The 6,645-nt window shown below is 35.2% G+C and overlaps 1 protein-coding gene across 4 annotated transcripts in view; it reads left to right on the top strand.

Moving 5' to 3' along the window:
• LOC106878747 (protein bicaudal C homolog 1-B) overlaps positions 1-6,645 on the top strand; it is a 245,189-nt gene that overhangs the window by 90,188 nt on the left and 148,356 nt on the right. The gene's annotated exons all lie outside the window — the stretch shown is intronic.

Genomic DNA, 6,645 nt, shown 5'->3' with positions numbered 1-6,645 from the left:
AATACAGGTACATGTATTCCTTTATTTGAAAACAGGCCCCAGATTTAGAACAAAGACCTAATTTATTCAACAGCACTTCAGAAAACAAGTTTTAAAATTTTTTCTTCAATTTCACTGGTGGGACAGCCATTTGTTTTTTTACAGAACGGACTTATGAGGAGGTCCCATAAGTCAAACAACTCCATCCAGTCCATACTGAACAGATTGGTTGCGTTTTTCACCACAGAAACTTTTGCTCTACAGGTTTTTCCCCCCAGGAATGTGATATCACTCCACATTTCGCCAACGAAGTGTAGTTTTCACCAGTCACACCTTATGCAATTTTTGATGTTTTTCTTAACATAGGTTTCCCAATTCTTTTCCATGTGTTGGCATTAATAATTGAGATGTTACTACCAGTATCTAATTGAAGTTTAATATTCACTTCGTTTACTTTTACATGTACAGATTTCCTCTTTTTGGTGTCACTTCTATTTTCCATTGAGAAAACTTTAGCATTTTTTATGTTTGACCTTCCTATCTTTGCTCCGCAATGTGAGGTCTTGTGTCCTACTTTTTGACAACAGCAATATTTTTGCATTTGGATAGGACAATCCTTCCTGAAATGTAGGGCTCCACATCCATAGCATGGGTTTGGTCTTAACATTTTTTTTTTGTTTATACCTTCCTGGTTGACATACTGGTACTTGTGAGATCTCCTCTTCAATTTTCTTTACATTTTGACGTAAGTTTACTATTCTTTGACACTCCTCTGCAACTGTCTGCAGGGTTAAACTTTGGTCTGTTTGTTCAAGTTTTGTGAGAATTCTTGCACATAACTCTGCATCTTTGTTTGCCATAAACCCTTGCACAAAAATGAGGCACTTAAACATATCAGGTGTTAGTTCCTTCAATTTAAACCTTTTGCACATTCAGTTTATGGTCCCAGCATACATGACAAAATCTTCATCCTCTCTTTTAACTAGATTCCAACACTCCCACTGAGTGTTAAACAGGGAACTCTTATCACTGAATACTTTTGATAGTAGTTTAACTGTTTCCTGGAAACAAATTTCACTAGTTTTTTTGGGTAGTATGAAATTACAATATTTTTTGTGTTCAGTCGGTGCTAATTCATGTAATAATAATCTTACTTTTCTGTTGTTCATCCAAAACTTGCAATCTTCCCTGAAAATTTCTTTGTACCTTCTAAAGTATGCTAAAAACGTTATACCCTCCTCTGGATCATAACTGAATTCTGTTACAGAGTTCAATACACCATCTAGCGAAAACAAACTTCTTAAGACATAGCACCTTTAACCATTGTTGTTTTTCTTGTTGCTGAAATAGTTGTTTCTGCAGCTCCTGTTTCTGTTCTTGCTACTGTATTATAGAAGCTAATAGGTCTCCCGTCCTTAAAATCTTTGTATCGCTAAAATTTGTTAACTGACCTGTATGAGCTTTGAATCCTTGTCGGCAATTTTGTTGTATTGCCAATTGTAATGACAATACTTTTTTACACTATAACCATGTAGTATCAATAAAATATATAATGAAGTGAGGTACAATGTTCCACATTATGTGTTTAATTTCCCCTTCAGCTCTTAGAGCTGCTATTACTGTGTCCTCAAATGGTTCACCATTTCTGGGTATTAACCTGGATAGGCTATCAGCATATCCTAGCTTTTTCAAAGGTAAATATCTCGTTGTGTAGTTGTAGTTTAGTAGTATGGTGCCCCATCATTGCAACCTGTTTACTGTATGTACTGGGATTCCTTTCTTGGCTCCACCATATATAAACTTGTGGAACTCTTTTATGCCAAATATAATCGCCAATCCTCTTTTTCAATTTGGCTATAATGTTTTTCTGCTGGCAATAGCGTCCTTTTGGCTGCCATCTTCATATTTGTGTAGGAGTATGGCACCTACTCACTAGCATCTGTTGCCAGTATCATTTCCAACTTTGGATCAAAGTTTGTAAGCAACAAGTCTGAAGTTAACATGCTTTTTAGTTCCTCAAATGCCTTCTGGCATTTTTCTGACCAAAACCATTTGGCATCCTTTTTTAACAGCTTGTTTAGTGGAACCCTTGTGTTGTGTATGTTCAGGATATATACTTGATAGTAGTTTATCAAGCCTAAGAATGCTTGTAACAATTTGACGTTCATTGGGGGAGGCATATTCCATATTGCCATCACCCTTGATGGGTTCAGCCTTTGTTTCCTTACATCAATTTCTTGACCCAAGTATTTGATTTTTTTTCATAAAAAATTCACACTTTTCCTCTGTTAGTCTAAACCCATATTCATTTATTTTTCCAAATGGTTTTTTTAATTTGTTCGAAGTGTTGCTCTACTTGCTCTTCATCAAAATATCATTGAAATAAGTGACAGTGAAGCCACATTCATTTAACATTATGTCCATCACTTGTTGGAATATAGCAAGTGCCACGTTTTTTACTCCAAAAGGAAGCCACTTGAATTTATACAATCCACGGTCTGTGTCAATTGTTAAAAGGTGTGTGCACTCTTCCTCTACCTGTATCTGTAGATAGACCTTTGAGAGGTCTAACTTCAAGAAAATTTTTCTCCCATTCAGTTTTGAGAACACTTTTTCTGGGCTTGGTAATGGATAGTTGCATTCAAGTAAACAGTCGTTTAATCCAGCTTGAAAGTTCACAAACACTCTTAGTTTATTTTTTTTTCTTTACATAAACCATCGGAGCTGCTCAGTCTGAATGGTTGACTTTTTCAAGTATAATTAGTCTTTCTAGCTCTTTATTGACCTGGTCCAATGCCGCAAATGGTATGTTTCATTTGGGCCTAAAAATAGGTGTTGCATTTTCTTTTATTACAATCTTCACTTTTGTTTTAGTGCAACAGCCTAATCCTTCCAAAAATACATTGCCAAGTTTCTTCATTTATGATAGCAATGTCACTACCCGTGTCTGGTTGCATTTTGACACTAGTGGTTTCGTTTCTCACTTTTATGAATTTTCTGTTCATTGTACAAATGTTTTTCTCTGATGACAGGCTATTTATTTTTTCTTGTTGGTCCAATTTTTCATTTTAGTTCTGCAGTGCAATTTAATGTGTCCTGTGTTCCCACAATGAAAACACTTTGCTTTTTTGAATGGACACTCTTTTCTTAGGTGCCTACCACTGCATGCCATACATACGTTTATCTCCTGTTGTATATTGTGTTTTTTGTGAAACACTTTATCCGCCTTCCGACTATTCCACACTGATTTTATCTGTAAATAATCTCTGCGTTGGATTTCTTCTGTGTCATGCCTTACTTTTAATATCATATCGCACTCTTCTGACAGTTTCCTGGTTATATCCTGGTTCATTTCCAGCTTTGCAAGAATTTTCATTCTGACTTCTGTGTCCTTTTCAGCAGTAAGTCCCTGAGCAAAAATCATGCACTTGAATGAGTCTGGTGTTAGTTTATCCAGTTTAAATCTCTCGCACTCTCTGTTCATGCTACCAGCATATGTGGTAAAGTCTTTGTCATCACTTTTCTCTGTGATTAAACACTTCCAGCATGTATTGAATAACAATGTTTTTTCACTGAACATCTTACATAAAATGTCAATTGGGCCCCTGAAATTTATGTCAGAAACTTTTTTAAACCATATAAAGTTGCAGTTTTTCTCATGCTCTATTGTGTTGCCAGTTTCCTCAGAATTAGACGTGTTTTCATTTCATCCATTCAGTCTTGGCATTCTTTTTTGAAAATTTGTTCAAATCTTCAGTAATATGCCTCAAAAGTGATTCCTTCTTCGAGGTCATATTTAAATTCATTTATTGAATTTGCTACATAGTCTGGCGAAAACATATTTTCCAGTTTTGTTACCAACTTCATTAGTTGTAGCATTTGTTGCTATAATACTTGTTGTTGTTCTTGTTCTTTGAGTTGCTTTCGTTGCTGTTTTTGCAACTCAGCTAAACCCTCTAACAAGTTTGCCATAATTTTATGAATTTTTTGTAAAATTTATACTAAAATGTTTGTTACTCCTCTGTTGAGTTTTTAATTTCTTTATATGAAAAACTTTTCAATGTCATTCATGTGAATTGTTTATTATCTTGTGAAAAAAGATTTTTCTTTTTTCAATGTTGTCTCTGTGAATTGTTTATATCTTTGTTGCCACTGTTATAATGTGGATCCTCATCCACATGTATGCTTTTGTCTGCACTGTAATATTCTTGTCACTACTATTATGTTGTGGCAGTATTCCGCATCTTATTATCTTTTGCTCGTCTATTCTGCTATCGCTGATAGCTCTACAAGACAATGACTTTGAAACATCCACCTTGACAGTACCTCGTATATATCACATAACTGACACTGACTCCGATTGAGAACTCGTACAATGACTCTACTACTACTCACCTCCTACAACGACTGACTGTCTAACATTATAGTGGCTCTGTCATACCACCTTGTCACTTGGGAAAGAGTGTACCATTTTCACTACAATACTATTGCAACTAAAATCAGCTATTATTATACTATGGCCTCTAACTTTACTGCTGCCACTATTATGCTATAGCTATGAATTACTATACTATAACCACTATTATACCTGCTGACTACTATCACTTTAACTATTAACTGTATACTGTAACTACTAACTACTATATTGTATCAACTAACTACAACACTATAGTCACAAATTACTATACTATTGCCCCTAACTACCCTACCATAACTGCTAACTACTATAAGTATAGCCACTAACTACTATATGATAACTTCTTATGCTTACCACTGTATTATATACAACAAATGTGGTCTCTACATAGTCATTTGACCTGCTAGAAATTGCAACCAAATATCCTTTTAATAGCACTCCACTGCCTTCCAAAAAAAGAAGGACACATTAGATGATGTAGTACTCTGTTCACCTTGCTCCCTCCCTCCTCAAGGCAAGATGGTCACAGCTTTTGATTATATGTCTGCTGAAACAGAGCTGACCTGGGGCTAAACAACAACAATATTTGATAATGTAGTCTGAGATACTCCATGTCTGCAAAAAATGGGTTGGTCATGGTTGGATTATCTTTGATTACAGATGTGTTGAATTAGACCTGGGGTTAAACAACATGTAACACCCTATCCATCATTACCCTTTGTCATCAGTAATGGGAACTTTTCATTTATTAAAAAGAATCAAAATCATTAAATCAAAATAATTAATAGTGTCAGGTAGTTAGTAATGCTGAATTGAAATAACGACCTGATTAATTCCTCCTGTGTACACATAGACAGAGCATGGTGTGAAAATTAATAGCATCTGTTTTATCCATCCAGACATCCATCCAAACATCCATCCATCCATCCATCCATCTATCCATCCATCATGAGAGAAAGTAGGGATTAAAGAAATTCAGGCATATAACTCAACCAAAGAATTCCATGTGAAAATACTGCCTAACAGAATGTCCAGTGTGAAAAATCAGAATCTGTATGCATTAAATCCTCAGAGCATTCCATACAAATTGTAAATCTGAGGAAATTAATTCAATCAGTTCATGCATTTATTGTAGAATATAATAGCAATTAGATGAAAAAAGTTATCAGTGTTTTCAATGGCTAGAGCAGTGGTTCCCAAGCTCTTTTTCTCTGGGCCGCATTTTTGGAATGAAAATTTGCTCACATCTTGCCATAGGTCCTGAGAGAGAGTTAAAGGAAAATAACCACTGATTTGGTGTCAGAACATTATTATTGATAACTCTCTCCTCCAATTTGCAGATCCTAATTACAATATTCTTAATACTTGATTAATGCAAAAATATCACAATAGTAAAATTGGTCAATAATTATTTATAACTGTTTATACTGGGGCTCATGCATGCAATTACAAGTAATCCATAATAGTATTTTAAATTTTGAAATCATATTTATTTTTGGCACATTAATTTTTTGAAACTGTTTCTAAATGTTTGATTGTCTTTCAGTCATTATGCCTCACCTGCTACCCTTTTCTGCTGCACCTATGAGGCATACCACCCTGTTTGGGAACCATTGGGCTAGAGGAACTATTTGTCTATTTTCATCACTATACACATTGGTTTGTACATATAAGATTTATGTATAAATTAATCACTCAATTAATGAAATAGTTTGCCTTCTGTCATTCTCATCAGATCCTATGTAATTATGAGTAAATTGCGAGAATTTCCAAGAAACATATGCTGTGATAGATGTCAAGTTGCAGAGCATTAGAGTTATAAATATCAAGTATTGTCCTATCCAATATAATTAAGTAGACATCCAGGATGTGACAGCTGGAGGAAGGGAGGGCTACACCATCATTACTAGGTCAATACTGATTGCAGCTGAGTAGAATGAGGCAATCTGAAAGCAAAAAGCACCTTGCTCAAGGACACAGTGTCCCACCTGGTTCAAGAATTAAACCCACAGCCCAAAGATCATAAGCCTAACATTCTAACCAGTAGGCCATGCACCTTCACAAAACACAGTTTCTGCTACTCTGAGAAAGAAACTCTATATGCACCCAAGTCCATATTTCCATTATATTACAGTGTGTGTATGTGTGTATATATACATATATATATATATATATATATGTGTGTGTGTGTGTGTGTGTGTGTGTGTGTGTGTGTGTGTGTGTGTGTGTGTGTGTGTGTGTGTGTGTGT

Source organism: Octopus bimaculoides, chromosome 5, assembly GCF_001194135.2.
Source record: "Octopus bimaculoides isolate UCB-OBI-ISO-001 chromosome 5, ASM119413v2, whole genome shotgun sequence".
NCBI lineage: Eukaryota > Metazoa > Mollusca > Cephalopoda > Octopoda > Octopodidae > Octopus > Octopus bimaculoides.
This window is presented reverse-complemented; position numbering and strand designations above follow the sequence as displayed.